Consider the following 10,775-nt stretch of genomic DNA (forward strand, 5'->3'; position numbering starts at 1 on the left):
TAGATTTTGATTATTATTATTGCAAAACACACATTACTCACTTCAGCCCTATACATTTTGGCCATTTGAAAATAGCCGATCTACAAGCTCACAATGCGTCGCATCGCGAAATAGCAGCATTGTGAGCTGATATTTTCAAATGATGTTTTTTATACATTTGAAAACTTGTGAAATGGGACATTCTGCACAATGAGTATTTTCTACTTTTGGTACTTAAAGTACATACTGATACCAATACTTTTGTACTTTTGAATTACGGACATTTTTCCTTGTATTTTTACATTGCAGTATTGATACTTTTACTTAAGTAAACACATTTGAGTACTTTTTCCACCACTGGCTAATAAGTCCTTTACTTATTAGTAAAGGTCACAGGTTAAGATCTATCGTGCATGGCACATTTCTTGAGACATGTTTTCAAAGTGTATTTGTAGTCACGCTGTGCTATACACACTATGTCAATGTTGTGTTTCTTGAGATGCCACAGTGTGACATGAAGCCAGCTGCAGTAGAACTTGACCTGGGTACTGAAATGGCGGCGTGCCCGTGACATTATTATGCAGTGTGTGTGACATGTTGCAATGTCTGGTGACAGTCCTGTCCTGTGGAGGGCTAACCTGATCTCTTATCTGTCACCAGGCAAAGGACAGACTCTCTGAACCTGGCATTTCTATTTTTGGGCATGTTGTTATTATAGGCTAAAATGTTCAAAAACGGTGATTATGGCAAATCTATAAGCCTGTGAGCTATAGCTATAGTTTCCCAAACAGTGGGTTGGAGACCCATGTTTGGGTCGCCGGACCAATTTTCATGGGTCACGAGTAAATGTCCCCTCTTTCCGATTCCTACATTAAAAAATATATATATTTCAAAAGATTTAAAGTTAAAACAAAGAAATCACAACTTTTCAATCAATAAAAAAAAACGATTCCAACATCAAAAGTAAAAATTCAACAATTGCCATGAATTAAAACAAATACAGCGTTTAAGAAGTAGTGAATATAGCAGATCTACAAGCTCACAACGCGGCGCGAAGCGACGATGCAAGCTTGTAGATCTGCCATTTTCACTAGTTCGGGATAAAACATCTAATTTATCTTTTGGGTCTTGAGCTAAAGCGTTTGGGAACCACTAGTAGTAGATCAGCTATTTCGGCTGTTTTTGCATGACTCCATCGTAGCACAAAGTACACAATAAGGTTTTAAGTGGTTAATGGGGGGGGGGGGGGGGACTTTTACTTTTACTTCACTACATCTCAGTGGCAAATATAGTACTTTTACTCCACTACAATTATTTGAAAACTTTAGTTACTTGTTACTTTGTTGATTTAGATTATTATTACAAAACATACATTAACCACTTCAGCCATATATATACATTTCGGCCATTTGAAAATAGCCTGTATTTCTATATTGCAGTATTGATACTTTTACTTAAGTAAAACATTTGAGTTATTTTCCCACCACTGGTATATACTGTTCATGGATGGACATTAGTGCAAGAAGAGTATCCGTGCAAGTACGTGAAGATTAAGGTGCAGTGTATGGCCAAGTGTCAAGTTCAACCATATGGTCCTCAGAAGTTGCTCTACTGGTAGTACAATCCACAGGTAGGTCCATGAGGAAAGCAAAAGTCAAAGGTCAACCTGATGACAGGCGGTGGTCAGGCCTTGCTTGTGAAGCTACTGGTTTTCACAATCAATGCAGGATACACTTTAATATACAAACACACCTGCTAAGAGTATAGTGACACGTTGTTCACAGAAATCCCTTTAATAGCTTCAGATACTGCCCAATAAATATGAGCCACCATCTACCTACTGTCATTTACAGCATTGGTTCTCAAAGTGCAGTCCGGGGACCCCCAGGGGTCCTTGGGGGGGTTCCATGGGGTCCCCAGCAAAATGTGTTAATATAGCATCACAATAATTTTAACCACTTTAACCTTTTATACTTTAGCTATTAAAAAATAGCAGATCTACAAGCTCATAACGCGGCACCGAGTGCCGCACTATGAGCTTGTAGATCTGCTATTTTTTAAAAACTGAACATTGGTGCAAATCATTGAATATATAATTTTTTGTTACATCCGCGGCCAAATACATATCATTTTGGGGGTCCTTGGCACGAAAAAGTTTGAGAACCACTGATTTACTGTACAGTACACGGGAACGTCAATTCAATGCTGAGGGAAGGCTTGTTTTTTTCTTTTCTTGTATTCATTTCCTGTGACCCTAGATGGCAATTAAAGGGATAGTTCATCAAAAAATAATCTTTTTTTCTATCGATTAGTCACCCCATGGAGACTTCATGGATATTGTTTTATTTTTGTCGCATTCCTAAGCCAATAATTTGATGACCAGTGGACCGGTAGGCAGCGGTTCCGGACACAAAGGATCAAATTGTTGGCTTAGGAATGCGACAAAAACAAAACAATATCCATGAAGTCTCCATGGGGTGACTAATCGATAGAAAAAAAGTCATTTTGGGGGTGAACTATCCCTTTGAACTACCCTCAGCAAGACCAATGACAGTGAAAATGAGAACCATTTTAAATTCAAGTCGTTGACTGTGGAGGGACATGAGAAATCTAATAATAATAATAAAAATCTACAAAGTAACTAGTAACTCAAGTTTTCAAATAATTGTAGTGGAGTAAAAGTATAATATTTGCCTCTGAGATGTCGTGGAGTACAAGTAAAAGTACTGGAAATTGGAAATACTCCAGTAAAGTAAAAAATACCTAAAAACTGTACTTAAGTACAGTACTTTAGTAAATGCACTTAGTGACTTTCCACTACTGGAAACTTGTGGATTTTTTTGTGTGGGTATAACTTAAAAGACCTTAGCGCTGGTCGGACATACTGTAGTATATCCCATTGACTATACAGTACACTACACCCTGGTATACCTGACATTACTGCAAACATTTTCAAAGCATACTGTGGTTTGTTTTATTTTCAGGAAAACTAAACACTTCATTCTTGCATGGACTTGAAACTTGTCCAACCTGACCTGCAAGCTTCCTGTGTAATATATGCATAACTGCACATAACTTGCATGTAGCAATATTTTGTTTGTAACAAGGCACCAACCCTCACCAAGTCACATTCCTTATAGACATAATGATGCAAATATAGCATTGGCTACTTGGTGAGATAAAGAATTATGATCTAGCACCATCAGATTAAATTGATCTATGATTAGGACTAGGTCCATGTTACTAAAAAAAGAAAGTAAAAAATGTACGACCTGGTCTTGTAAGTTTAAAATCATTCACCTAGACCAGTGATTCTCAACCAGTGGTCCGGGGACCACAAGTGGTACAGAGTGCACAGAGTGCCGCGCTATGAGCTTGTAAATTCTTGAAAAAGTGTGCAAATCTTTGTCATCCAAGTGAACATTTTTTAACTCAAATCTTTGCTTCTGGGGGTCCCTGGCACAAAACATTTTCAGATGGGGTTCCACGGCCAAATGTATATCAATTTAGGGGTCCATGAAAAAGGTTGAAAACATAAACATACCAGGACCATTGAGAACCAGCGTGTCCTAATGGTAATGAATGTCTGTGTGGGTCTACCGGTGTACCGTATCTCTGTGTGGTATACAAGTAAGACGCGCGAACGCTGGAAGCGAACGCAGCTCGAAAATATTGTGTATTTACGGACTTGTAATCCGTGTTATTTCACCGTGATGGGGAGAGAACATTGACAGTGTGTGTGTGTGTGTGTGTGTGTGTGTGTGTGTGTGTGTGTGTGTGTGTGTGTGTGTTTTGCAGGCTGTTGTGCATTGTAATCAGAGCATTGTCTAAATTCCTGCACTCTGGCGCACTCGGGTGGCTGCTTACAGGCAGTGCACGCATGTGAGTCACATGGGGGCATGAGCCAATGAGAGCGTGAACACAGACACACGGAGACACACACACACAACCCAAGCACAGTGACATAGTAAGCTCCTTCCGCGTTCGCAATCAGCTGCCCAGCAGGGGGCAGGAGAGCCTTCCGAGGATCCTCAATATCACTCAGCAGGTCACTGATCTCTTTGGAGGTCATCCCATAGAGTTAAAAATAAGGGTCATCCTCATCATCAACATCATCATCGTCATCATTCACGGGGGTCCCTGGCACAAAACCTTTTTGCGATGGGGGGGGGGGTCCGCAGCCAAATAAATATCAACTTGGGGGTTCTTGATACGAAAAAGTGTGAGAACCCCTGATTTAGACCCCGTTCCCTACGTTTAGAACCAGCAGTCCAAACAAAACTGTTATGTATGTTACTTCTTCCTTCCTGGGCTAAATGTGTTCAAGTTGTTTAGCTTTTTCTCTCCAGAGTATTTGTTTAGTCATGGTGGATTATACTCCCTGGGGGGGCCCTGGGAAACTAATGTTTCGAGGAACCCTGAGTCATCATTTCACAACTTTCTTTTCAGGCCGCCAAGTTTGGAAACTTGAAATACAAACCTCTGTCCAGGGAGAACAGCGTCAGAACTCTGACACAGTGGTGGCTCTTTGTAAAATAATGGATGTTCCAGTTTATTGGGGCGGCAGTGGTTCAGGGGTAGAGTGGCTGGTGGAGCGGCCTGATGGGAACCGTGAGGTTCCCAGTTCGATCCCGGGCTCCCCTAGAGTTAGTGTCCAAGTGTGCTTGAGCAAGACGCTGAACCCCTAATTGTTCCCGATGAGCAGGTTGGTGCCTCCACCATCGGTGGGTGAATGTAATGCACAATCTATGTAAAGCGCTTTGGATAAAAGCGTTATATAAATGCACCATTTACCAATAATCGATATGTGCACAACTTCATGTTTTCTGAGATGCTAGATCGAGTTTCAACCGGAACGACCACCAGTGTGTGTGTGTAGAGGTTAGAGGTGCAGCTCCTGTAGACTAGAGATAGTAGCTTGCCACCAATGACACCGCAAGGCATTGAACAAATGTTGCATATCGTTGCTGTTGGGCAGAAACCTCAGTTTGTTTGTAAATTAATGCCCTACTTGATCACATAAAAGTATCCAAAATAGCAGGTCCACAAGCTCGAAGTTTTGAGCTTGTGGACCTTGAATCCTGAAAAGTAACAGTTTTGGACATATGAGGTTACCACCCGACAGAGACGATATTACATATGGATATCTTTCAGTTTTATTGTCATCTCAATACTCCTGCCATACTGATTGTTGTGCATAATGTCCTCATGCACTGGTTCTCACACTTCGGGTCCGGGGACCACCACGGGTCCCCGTGGACCCTTACAGGTCTGTAACTCTGAAAGTGTACCAATGGAAAGTGTCCATTTGGTTCCTTTTGCACACTCAGTTTTATGAACTGAGGACTTTACAGTGAGTGTAGATAGGGATCACAGAGATAATTGCATGCATATCAAATGGGTGTCAGTCTAGCCCGTGGCCTAATCATAATGCATATCAAACTGGGGGTCCTTGAAATTATAAAATGTTGAGTCACTGAACTAAACCATATAGGCCTACTGGAATGGTTGAAACCCAGTCTACACTGTCCTCAGTGCTTATTTAACTCTGAGAGCGTACAAATGATACCACATTTGGTTAAATGTGTACACTCTCGAAGTTACAGACCCACAAGGTCCATTTTGGACCCCTAGTGGTCCCAGGACCTGATATTGAGAACCAGCGTGTCCTAATGGTAATGAATGTCTGTGTGGGTCTACCGGTGTACCGTATCTCTGTGTGGTATATCAGCTGCCCAGCAGGGGGCAGGAGAGCCTTCCGAGGATCCTCAATATCACTCAGCAGGTCACTGATCTCTTTGGAGGTCATCCCATAGAGTTAGAAATAAGGGTCATCCTCATCATCAACATCATCATCTTCATCATCTCACTGTCTCAGTAGATCAACCTATAGGTCACATGCTTCTGGTTGAAGGTAGGTTTTGATTTATCCATTTGTTCCACAATGCTGTGTAATAGATTATAAGGGTAAAAAGCAAAGTACGAGTACTGTCAAGTATGACCTTAAACCCGAATAATTGGCGAATAATTAAAATAATTGTCCAAAATGTTCAGCAATTGCTCATCAACAAATTAAGAACGTGTTACACTGCGACACATTGCTTGTGCTAAAAAAAAAAAAAAACGTTGACAATCTTTTGAAAATTTGTCCCGAATAGGGAGGCCATGCAGGGGTAATTTGGTTAACAGATAATAGAGATACAACCAGATCAAATAATCTCCAGTAAGCCATTGTACTTTTACATGAACCAGTCATTTATTTCTTGATAGATTACACAAAATTCTGTACATTAATATACAGGATCCAGCAAACAAAACGGAATATAAAACAAATAGGCTACAACAATGGAATCCATAATCAATGAAAGAACTAAATCTATAATTCAGTCATCATCACTTGTGCAGTGGAGTTCACAATGAATCAGCAGGTATACTGTAGAGATATATTTTACATTTATAGGCTATTTGAATTGAAACGTAGAAATATACAGTAGCCATAATAATGTGGAAATACATTTTGCACATGAACTACATTTTCCTTGTAGATAAGGTCAGACTAGGAGAGGTATCTCAAATCGTTAGGTAACTAATTCCCATGTTACACATATTCACAGACACAGGTGCCACAGGGCTGTGCTGCCCATCACAACACTATTATATACAATACAAACCCACTTGTAAATGGGTAATTATAATACATAGAAAAACACAGGATGAACACATTACCAACAAACGTCTGCATGGGAAGGTCAGGCAGGGGCGCTGGCATGGAAAACGACATAATGTTACACATATTCACCTGTGCTGCCCATCACAACACTATTATATACTGTACAATACAAACCCACTTGTAAATGGGTAATTATAATACATAGAAAAACACAGGATACCCCTAGACGTAGTCGTAACAGACGTAGTCGTAACAGATGGGGGCTCGTCCGGGATAAATTTTTCCCGTAAAGTGAATTTGTTGTCATTGGTGATTTGACTAGTGGTGCAGTAATAACTGGTGCGTTACCATTGAAAATCAGGTTGAGGGATAATGGTAACCTTTGATATTGACCAGTTTGCAGCTAACCCAACATTAGAGGTACTAGACAAATGTCTTCAAGATGAACTGTTGCAAATAGCTGCTTACTACAAGTTACTTACTGCTAAACAAGATAATGCACATTCTCTGGTGGTCAGTGGACCATTATTCTCCGGTGGTCAGTGGACCACATTCTCCAGTGGTCAGTGGACCACATTCTCTGGTGGTCAGTGGACCATTATTCTCCGGTGGTCAGTGGACCACATTCTCCGGTGGTCAGTGGACCACATTCTCTGGTGGTCAGTGGCGCACGCGCCGTGCCCCCCTATAATGTTACACATATTCACAGACACAGGTGCCACACTATTATATACTGTACAATACAAACCCACTTGTAAATGGGTCATTATAATACATAGAAAAACACAGGATGAACACATTACCAACAAACGTCTGTATGGGAAGGTCAGGCAGGGGCGCTGGCACGGAAAACGACATAGGGGGCGAGCGGCGCGTGCCCCCTATGTCGTCGTATGTTAATTTGGTTAATTCGGTACAAAAAAAGTACTCCATGAAGTGTAGATGTCGGAGGTTTTTTCTTTTTTCTTCATCCCAAATGTCCGCTGTAACGGAATGGACTGCCCCCACCTCGCGGCGAGCACCGCGTGGGAGCACCCAGCCTGGGTCCCCCCACGGTGGGGAGACCCAGGCTGGGTCCCCCCACCTCACGGTGTTCGAGGTGGGGGACTGGACTGAATCTTTTTTTTTCTCCGACTGGACTGCATCACAGAGTGTCTTTTAATTAAACAGGCAGCGGCGCCACTGCTATCAGGAGGAGGATGAGACTTAGCCGGTCATTGCCATTGACACCAATCGAGAACTCCCTGCCAGAAAGCTTAGCATACTGTGGGAACCAACACAAGGGCGTCGATCAGTAGGACGTCCCACTCGGCACACCTAAGCACAAACGAGCTGGCCAGATGTATGGAGAACAGGGATGACTGGCGACGCCGATGGAGGGCTTGTCTGAGGACAACGTAGAGAGAGAGTAAAACATTAGTAATGCTGATTTTACATTGATATAGAAATACATTGACATGCACTGCATGATGTTGACAAGACTGATGCCAAACTGATGTGGATTTGAAATGAGACAATAAGTAAGTAAGTGAGAACCAATTAGGAAGAAGGAACTAGTATTACTTTGTTCTTACAATGATCATGTATGATATATATAAAGTAAAGTAACAAATTAAGAAATACAATGTGTGAGCTTCCCTCACTGAGTCACATCCTGAAGAGGTCGCTATTGATCCAGGATGTGTGTTCAGAGATAATAATGATCACTAGTCTACTGTATTGTCTACATATTGACCCTTTTAAAGCCACTAGTCTACTGTATTGTCTACATATTGACCCTTTTAAAGCCACTAGTCTACTGTATTGTCTACATATTGACCCTTTTAAAGCCACTAGTCTACTGTATTGTCTACAGATTGACCCTTTCAAAGCCACAACAACCTATAGATGACATGTCATATTGGCATAATTGAAATGCACAGCTTCATGATGTCACACAGAGGAATGACCCAGGTTGTTGTTAAAAGAGTTAAACATTAATGTCATGTTAAGAGGCAGACGTTGGATGTGATTTTTCTGGCATGATTTGTATTTTTAGGTTTTTGGGTGAATCATTTCATCCAAAAACCATATGATTTGTTGCTGTATTTTGTTTCTTTTTCCCTAATTCGGTTTCCTCTCTTCTCTTGTCTGGTGACATAATCAAATAGACCGTTCTGTCAAGCTTATGTACATTTTAGCTACTTTTAGTTATGAGATTGTTGGCAGTGTGATTATATTGCACATGGCATTATGATTGAATATGATGCTTGATTGGATAATTGAGGCTGACTGTGTGACCTGATTGGTCCATGTGGCTCAATCAACCTGAGATGGTGTCGATGTCACAGTATGATTGGAAAACCAGTCAGATTGAAAAAGGTGAACTCGTTTTCACTGACGGGTCTGAAGGGGACTTTAGCCACGAGAGGCTTCACCGAGCGAGCTTAGGCGCGCGCTGCGAAGTCAACTTCAGTAAACTCAGCGCCGTCCGACTTATGTCCTGATGGGGACATAATCGTAAATCATCGTCCCCCCTATAGTCTCGGTACCTCCGAGACGTCATTTCTTTTTTTGGCGTGGGGCCCGCCATGCCGCGGGGGAGCACGGGAGGCAAACTCGAAGAAAACAAGCACTCCTTTTTCAATATGACTGGTTTTCCAATCATAGTGTAACATCTACATTGTTTCTGTGAGAGAACCAGATTTGTACTGAAATGTTATTCATGTTTACGATACAAGTATTTTATTTGCAACTAAAGTTTTGAAGTTTTGAATTATTATTATTGTTATTATTATTATTATTATTATTATTATTATTATTATTATTATTATTATTTATTATTATTATTATTATTATTATTATTATTATTATTATTATTATTATTATTATTATTATTATTATTTGTTTCATTATAAAATACTGTTTTTACAAATACATATTTTCTTTAATGTATGTTGCAGAGGTGTAAATATTGTCCTTGTTTGCTTGATTCACCAGCTGTCTCCAATGAGTTGACAGATGGGTGGAACATTGTTTATTTGAACTTGTCTACATTCTATGCATCCGCACTAAAGCTTATTTTGGAGATTCAAATGTTGCCCTAATGAAAGAAATGAGAATAAAAATGTGTCTGAGTGAACTTTGATTAAAGTCAAACATTTGCAACTCACAGTCATCACGTCATTGTCGGTCAGGGTGGACTGGGAGCTTCAGTGTGTCATATGCTGAAGACAACTCCACCATCCACTGAAACAGAAGACAACAGGCAGCAAGACATTTAGAACGATTTTTTGTTTTGTTTTAATGTATTTGTTTTACTTACTGTTGTTATTTTGTTTTTTTTATATATATTTTTTATCTTTATTTTTGTCCTTTTTGTGCCTGCACTGTTCTGGACTTTTGAGATGTGCTAATGAGAAAAACCCAAGAAAGAAAAAAAAATCATTTCAATTCAAGTCTAAGTCACTTTTTTCAAGTATTAAATGTTGTCCACATTACAGAGGAACCAGAACACATTTCAGAGTTTAGCATGAAGAAATGTTACATTTAGTCACTGTAATAATGATCACATTGAAAAGTGAATCAATTACAATGATACTCACTACTTGGAGGATTTTCTTTGCTCCTATTTCTCTTCCTTCTCTTGCCAGCTGGTTCTTCTGGCTCTGTCCCTTCTATTTTTTTCCATTCTTCAGCAGTGGATGCTTTCTCTCCTTTTAATCTTTCAAACAGCGTCATCCGTCTTGTCTCAACTCCCACCTTGAAGTGTCCTGTGTCTCTGATGGACCCGTCTTCTTCTCTTGCGTCTAAAGGTCCAAAATGCCCTATGTTCCTCGTAACCATGTCTTCTATTTTTCTTTTATGGACGCGTAGACCAGTCTGGACAGTTCACCACACTCACATTTCTTTCAGCAACTTCTCTCTGTTTTCTGACACTTTCTGTCAGTTTAGTCTCGGTTTTTAATTCCTGAAATATGAGGTTTAGTGTATGTTATAACTTGGGAGGTTAAGCAAAACATTCATTAACATTTAAAATTCCTATTCTGTACTCAATGAAGTGGTTCCCCTCAAGCCTTGTCTCATACAGTATAGTACCATAGTGCAGCAGATTAGTGACACAATCGTTCACTTTGTGATACAAGCA

Source organism: Gymnoscopelus braueri (genome assembly GCF_963280865.1).
Source record: "Gymnoscopelus braueri genome assembly, chromosome: 8".
Taxonomy (NCBI): Eukaryota; Metazoa; Chordata; class Actinopteri; order Myctophiformes; family Myctophidae; genus Gymnoscopelus; species Gymnoscopelus braueri.